At 47.8% G+C, this 7,560-nt stretch overlaps 1 long non-coding RNA gene across 2 annotated transcripts; it reads left to right on the top strand.

The window, feature by feature from the left end:
• The first annotated feature begins 60 nt into the window (after window positions 1-60).
• LOC308223608 lies at window positions 61-6,000 on the top strand. 2 transcript variants are annotated; one of them, XR_013957381.1, is made up of 2 exons: window positions 61-3,363; window positions 4,155-6,000. It is a non-coding gene; the product is annotated as an uncharacterized lncRNA (long non-coding RNA). The 2 variants fall into 2 exon arrangements; XR_013957382.1 differs by having other exon boundaries at window positions 3,483-6,000.
• The last annotated feature ends 1,560 nt before the right edge of the window (window positions 6,001-7,560 follow it).

The following is a 7,560-nucleotide window of genomic DNA, read 5'->3' as shown; positions in this document are numbered from 1 at the left end:
TCCCGAAAGGAGTGTCTCGGAGGGGGTCCGCGCTCCTGGGGGGCGGCGGCGGCGGCGGGGGTCCCACCGTGTCGCCCACCCTTCTCCACCCCCCCTTTCTCGCTGTGCCCAGTGGTCGCGCCCTAGGCGGTGGGTCACGTGGAGGCGGGTGCTTGTGTGTGACGTGGGGGTGCGGTGGGGTGGCGGCGTGCGGCGGACGGAGGAGCGCTGCGCGGCCCGGAGGAGATCAGCGGTCGGCGGCAGAAGAGGAGGAACGGGGGGTTCCGGGTACATACTCCGGGCGGTGCAAACACACATCCCACCACCCACCCTTTACCCCCATTCTCACATCCCGCCGAGACAGAGAGGGAAGGAAGAGAGCTGAAAAAAGACCCACTTTTTTATTATTATATGGGTTTTTATTATTTATTTTTATACTTAATTTGGGGCCGGGGGGGGGGGGGCACTTTCGCGTTTACTAAGCAACCCTCCCCCCTAAAAACAAAAACCCCAACAAACCAAAAATCAAGCCCAGCGAGCAAAGCCAGGACCCTGCAGCATTGCACTGGATTTTTACTTTTTGTTTTGTTTTGGTTTTAACAATTATTTTTTCCTCCATCAGCTTTTTCACTAATTTTTGCAAATGGCCACGCTCAGCTCATGGCCTCCTGTGGAATTTACTTTTGGGGAAAGGAGCTTTTTCCATAAAGACCCCCCCATATGCTCCGCTTCCCGTGGTCCTTTCTGTTTTCAATTTTTGTTTTATTTTCTTTTTTCATTTCCTTGCCAGGATTCTCCAAACAAACAAAAAATTACGCGGTTTTGGTTTTTTTAATCTTTTTTTTTTATCCGTTCTCTCTTTTTCTTCCCAGGACTCTGGAGTGGTGGGTTAAGTCTTTGTAGCTGTTGTTGTTATTGTTGCAAAATAACCTGTAAGTCTGTAAATAACTCTGCTTGTACGGAAATGTCGGACTGTGCCGGGGATGCAAAACCGCGCTGGCTTTTCTGGAAGGGATTTTGTGTCGGCAGTTCGCTGGGCAAAGGCCTTTGCTGGGAGGCATGGGGTGACTAGGCAGGGGGGAATAGTGCAAAGCCTTTGTAATCTATGTCTCGGGTGGGTTTTGCAGCAGGGCGCAGCGGGAGGGAGCCTGTCACCCCTGCCTTCCGCTGGTCCCGTATGGAAATGTATCGCTCTGTATGTAAATCCGTGGTGATTTCTGCCTCTCTATCCCCTTGCCTTGCGTATTTATTTCAAGTGGGCCTGCTGCGAGGGTTTGTCTCGGGGTAAGGGGGGTGGATCAGCAGATCCCAAGTCTCATTTTCATTTACTCGTCGGTTTTTTGGGCTGCGAGGTGCCGCGGCCGCTCGGGTGGCGGGGAGCAGGGGAGGGCGCGCTCCGGGCTGCGATGGCATTCCCGGCCCGTTGCAATTAATAGAAATTGTTTACAAGAATAACCACCGCAGGTCACGGTGCCCTCGGTCCACTAATGCAATCGCTCACAGCTACTGTTTCAGCCACTGCCGAGCCCCACGGAGCAGCCACCTTGGACGCAAAGTCGCCGGGTGCTGCTGTTATTTTGGTTTCTTAGCTGAGCTCTGGAACCGAAACGCTTTAAAGCAAGGAGGGGAGGGAATAAAAAGAAATTAGGAAGAAAACTCTTCTGCTGATCTGCCTCATCATTAAAAACAGCCTGGTGGCAAGACAGGCATGGTACTCCCGAGATGCTTGAGGTAGTTCAGATGTGCTGGGGAGACGGCTTTCCTGTAGTTAAAAAGCAATATGTAATTCCCAGTGAGTGAGCACACGCAGCTCGAGCTGTGCAACTCTGATCCCGGCCCTGTGCAGGGAGGAGGTCCCCGGGTGTCTGCAGGCGGCTGGGGAAGCAATGGACCCAATAATACAAATTCTGCTCTGGGATTTTGAATTTTCCTTTTTTTTTTTTTTTTTTTTTTTTTGTTCTTTTTCAGCACTGAAATTAAAGGAAGGGGATGGGGGGGGAGGGGGGTGTTGTGGTGATGTAGATCTTTTTTGTTTGTCATTTCTCTGCAGCGTGTGATGCTTTCACTTTATCCGAAGCATGTGCCTGGCAGAGCCCAGTGCCTGTGTTACGATCGGGAGCAGCTTGGGTGTTTCTTTTTTAGTGGAGACCCGAGGTCGAGCACAGCTTCTGTTCAAGTAGCACTTTTACGGGGGAGATTTCTGTCTCTGGCTGGCTGCAGCCAGGCTGAGCTTGCATCAGAGTTTCCATTCTAACCCTCCTCGTTACAGGGACATAGAGAGCAGTCACCATCATCCCCTTTGGGCTGGGAGCCGGGCAGCCTGGGCTGCTTTGTGGGGTTTTTGGCCCTTCTCCTCCAGTTTCGTACCATGTCTTCCCTCCTCTTTGTCACCCAGGGCCTGGCCGCAGCTCCCCAGGGGCTGCTGCCACCCGCCTCCACCTGCTGCTGCTTCTTCCTGCCCCCCAAAAGCTGCAGCTGTCCCTGCGGTGCCTTGCAGGGGGCTTCAGGGTGCTGGGGATGGGGTCATTCCTCTGGGACCTGTACCAGGCGAAGCCTTGCCACCCTCTTCCCTTGCCTGCCCCATCTGAGTCCCAGCTTAGGACCAGCCAGTGGAGATGGCTACCAAGCAGGCAGGGCAGCCATGCCCTGGCAGGGCGGCCTCCATCGCCTCAGTGGGCTGACAGCAAACGCTTCACTTTGGGGGGCAACGTGGGCCCATGGTGGGGAGGGCTGCCAGATGGGGGGGTGTGGGAAGCCACCAGAGGCCCCTGTGTTGGCTGTGGGCTGCTCCCCACCGGCCTTGGCCTTCTTCTGGGTCCTGCAGGCCCATGAGGTGCCTGCGTAGCATACAGCAGCTGGCCCCGTTTGTTGGGGGCTGTGGTAACCCCGCTGTGCAGGGCCAGCCCCACACACCCCCTCTGAAAAACACCCCGCACCCTGCACAGAGCCCTCACCCAGGCAGGGCTTTGAACCCCGATGAGCTGCCCGGCAAACGGGCGGCGATGATGGCAAGGGAGTGACACTGCTGGAAATGGGTCCTCTTGGAGTTGGCCGGGGCATTTCTGGGCACACTGGAGTGGGAGTGGAGGCAGGAGCAGTGCTGGGCATCGCTACAGGTGCCTCAAGACCCCACCGCAGGGTGTCCCGCATCAGCCTCTCCATTCCCCCCCTCCCTGGCAAAGCTCCTTGGATAGAAAGCAGCCCCTCTGCTGTGTGTTGGCATGTGGGGCACAAAGCAGTGGAATTTCTTAGCCCTCCCTGAGAGCTGCAGCTTGGTGTCGAAGGCCTCGGAACTGATGTGCTGCTCGGGGGCGATGAGAGCCCCCAGGATTTGGGTGCCCTGACTGCGGACGCAGAGCGAGTTTTTAAGCAGCATTGCGGCAAGTACGTATTTTTCCCAGGTGAACTGCACCCCTGGAAAGAAGTGCCTTGTCTTTTACAAAATACTGCTTAAATAAACAATGACCCACTATAATTTTTCCTTTTGAAATTAACTCCTTCAGGCCATGAGGCTTACCCGTACCCGTGCAAAATGGTTCTATGGAAACAGCTGCCAGGAATTTCAAAGAAGAAAAAAGAAAACAAAAGTGTCCGGGAGTGAAAAGTTTAGCTTGACAGGAGAGAGCCTGTAAACCTCTCCCGTTCCGCGTGGCAGTCGGAGATGGGTTGTGAGAGCAGCCTACCCATTTCAGAGCTGGGTGCTGCCACACAAGTGTTACTTAAAAGGAGTTTTGTGCATATTGATGCCTGTGCACTGAGGCCAGGCGGCACACTGCACGGGGACAGCTTATTCCCTGGCTCAGTTGGACTATCTTGTTTTCTAATCTAACCTATTTTTTTTTTCTGTTTCTTTTCTTCTTTATTTTTTTCTTTCTTTTTTCTTTCTTTTTCTTTTTTTTTTTATTTTGTCAGAGGTTAGTGCTTTGCAGGAACCTGTTCTTAGTGCAGTCTCGGAGCTTTTTGTGGGTGTCTGATTTCTGTATCATGTTTTGGTTTCCAGTATGAATGTAATGTACAAAGAATATCATGACACTGCTCTAGGTGTATGTGATCTTATCTACCTGACATTTAGGGTTTTTTTAACCGTCCGATTCACCTGATTTGCATAAAAATCACATGATTTTTTTCTTTTTTTCCTCCTTTTTTTCATGCACCATCATAACAAACTACTCCAGTTTACCAGGCTGTTTTCTGTCTGTCAGCATGAATGCAGGGCCCAACTCTCTCCCCCTTGTTCCTCCCTGATGGAGGCTTGGGATGTTAAAGGCAGCACCTGGAGGGGACCTGTGATCCCAGTCAGTCACTGGAATCCTTAATAAGCAAACATGTATGGTTTAACTTCCAAGAAAACAAAGCTGCTGAGCACACATCCCATCCGGTTCTTGTTAATTTAAATAGATGACACTTCTTTTTATTGATGAGGAAACTCCCCCGGAACAGCCCCCCCGATCCCAGAAGGCTCCCCCTGCCGCCGCTGTCCTCATTACAAAACAAGGCCGCAATTAAAATAAACTCCAAGAGCTAAACAAACTGCTGCCTCTCACTGGTCGTGTGTTAACTTTAGCTTTTAACGCAGAACAAAATGTTTTCCCGGGTATCGGAAGAGGCATGGGCTCTGGCTGGGAGGGGAAGAGGGAGCAGCAGCCGGGCGTATGGGAATGGCAGGGAGTGGAGCACTGGGATGCTCATCGGGGCTCCTTTTTCTTGCTTTTTTTTTTTTTTTTCTTTTCTTTGTTGTAATTGAAGTGTTTGTGATCTGGCTTGGTCCTTACTGCGAGGGAAAGCACTGGGAGTGGAAAAACTTGAATGTCGTGGTAAAACTTGGCTGTTCCAGCACGCCCCGGGCACACCTGACCGTACCTCACCCCTGCCCAGCCCAGCTCCAAGTCAGCCCACTGACCATTCGCTCATCCACAAGCCCTTGGCCCAATTTGTGTTGCTCCTATCACGCCTTGTACAGAGGCTTCAGGCAGCCATAGGTACCGCTCCACATCTGCTGGCATCTGAAGCTGGATTGATATGGGATGGGGGACGACACGGGGCATCCCAGAGAGCAGGACCAGAGGGATGGAGCGACAGATGGAGGGAGGGACCGCCAAAGGCTGCAGAGGGGCATATGGCTGGCCGGTCCACAGGTCTTCCATACATTGCTTTGCCTGAGAGCATGCTGTTGCCTCCATGCCATGTGCAGACACCCTGTCTGAGGTTACGAATCGCACATGAGAAGAACCACTCCGATGACAGAGGACTGTGCATCCGCGCCACTCTCAGATAAAACTTCAGGATAATATTCCTGCAAAATTGCCTAAATAACTGGCATATCTGCTTGGCTTTCACTGCCAGGAGACAGTGCAGACTTGCCTGTCAAAAATTACTTTCCTCCCACGTAGGCAAAGGAGTAAGATATCTGCCTGTCTTTTTGCCTAATCTCCCAAACACTGACTGCGAGTAAATATCAGTTACCAGGAGGTGTGCAAGGATCGTTCCTGTAGCACTGAGCACCAACAGCCTTGTGCCATGCCTGCCCCATCTTTGATTTAAAAGGGAAACTTCATCCAGAAGTCTTCCAGCCACAGATAATTAACCTCTCACTCCTCCCTGGTCCCTGTCAGTTTTTAACCAGTTATGGACCAAAGCCCAGCAGTGCCTTGATGGGGCTGTGCTGGTAAGGATTCTCCTGGCAGGGTGCATGGTGAGGGAGCCTTCGCCCAGCCAGTGTCCCCAGCCTACTCCTTTGCTTATCCCAAGATCTTGTCATCCTGGTGCCTATGAAAATATGGAGCGTGTGACCTGTGGAAGCTGAAAATCCCTGGCCCGTGGCTGAGCTGCACCACTGACCTCTTTCCTGTTCAGCAGATCTGTCAACTTTCAGCTGTCAAGATTAAAAAAACCTGACTAACCCCTAAAGATACTTCCCTGATAAGGAGTTATGCTGAAATTGTTCAAACCTAAGAAGTAAGTGGTTGCTTTGTTGGGGAAAAAAAATAAAACAAAAAGAATAAAGGCAGTGCTTGCTTTGGATGGTTAGTAGTATTATTTATTACTCTTATACTCATGCAGCAGAGGATCTTACAGATACCTGATATTAAAAAGCAGAAAACAGTCTAAGAAGAAGGATGATACCTCAAAGTTTTACCAGCACAAGCACACTGAAATTAAAAGAGGGATTTGCATTGGTCCTGATAATTTTTGAATCAGACCTTTAAAGCTCAGGCTAAACTAGCCTGGGTTTTATTTTGGTTTTGTTTGTTTGGGTGTTTTGTTGGTTTATTTTGTTGTTTTTTTTTAATAACTCCTCAGCCATCTCAGCCAGCAGAGTGCTACGTGGATTTCTATTTCTTTCTTCAAATAAAACATCAACGTAAATTTTATATTCTTTGAAATGATCTGTACAATTTTGTTGACTGAAAACATTTGATTTAGACTTAAAGCATTTAGTGGCTGGATGAGAGGGTATCTGGAAGCAATGGTGAAAATGGTAATTATTTGTTTTACTGTCTCTGGAATTCTTATATTTCTCTGTTCTATCTCTAAAAGCATGTCTGGCAATAACAAGCTGTCTCTAAAGAGAATTCAATTAAATGTATTGCCAACAGAATATTTGGTATTTTTTTATACTAGTAGCTACAGTGTTAAATAATATATTAGTAGATTTATAGACTACATTTAGGTATGACTATGAATAGCTGCAGTAAAGCCCAGGAATATTTGTGTAAAAAAAGGGGGGAGAGTGGGTGGTTTGGTTTTGGGGATTTGAGATTTTTTTTCTCCTTGTGCTTCTTATTTGAGTTACAATTTTAGGACTTAAAAAGAATTGTTTTTTCTGATCCGCTATTCTCAGATTACGAGAATAAGTCAGCTATTTCTTTGAGGCAAAAATTCACGTGGGATTTCTCCTTGTTTTAAATAATTAAATATTAAAGGAGAAAGAAAGAAGCAGGCAGATTCTACGATATGGACAGGAATCCAATGGGATGTTTATTTGCATAAGTACATGACAAATAGGGAAAGATTGATCCCAAAACTGTATGAAATTGCCAGTTACTCCATTACAGAGTTACAGATAGATTACTACCCATAAGAAGTAACTCTTAATGTCCTAAAAATAATTTAACTCTATAATTATTTTTATTTAATCTGGTAAATGACAAATATATTTTTAATTGCTATAAAGCAAAAATAAAATGTCTTCCAGGAGCTTGAAACTAAACCAAACTGCTCCCCCCACTCCTCCTATTTTTTTTTTTTTTAATGGACATTTCTTTCTGGTTTTTTTCTTTTTTTTTTTTTCTTTTTTTGCCTTCTTTTCTTTTTTCTGTCTGAAGTCTCATCGGCTCTTCTGAATTTTGCAATTTATTTCTCCTTCCTTCTGTCTCAAGAAAAATACTTTTCATCTGAAAACATGGTACATTTTTTCTTTCGAGCCTCCTTGCAAATTGTCTTGCTCTCTTCAGACAAGTTTCTAGGATCAACAAGTTAACCTTCAGAAAGATTACAAAGGTGCAAGTGGGCTGCTTAAGAGATGAATCATTAAATGTAAGGTGAAGTATACGACTGCAGAAGGTTTCAATTAAAGTGACA

This window comes from Psittacula echo, assembly GCF_963264785.1.
Source record: "Psittacula echo genome assembly, chromosome: 7".
Taxonomy (NCBI): Eukaryota; Metazoa; Chordata; class Aves; order Psittaciformes; family Psittacidae; genus Psittacula; species Psittacula echo.
Note: the sequence above shows the minus strand (reverse complement) of the source record. Positions and strands in the feature narration are given on the sequence as shown.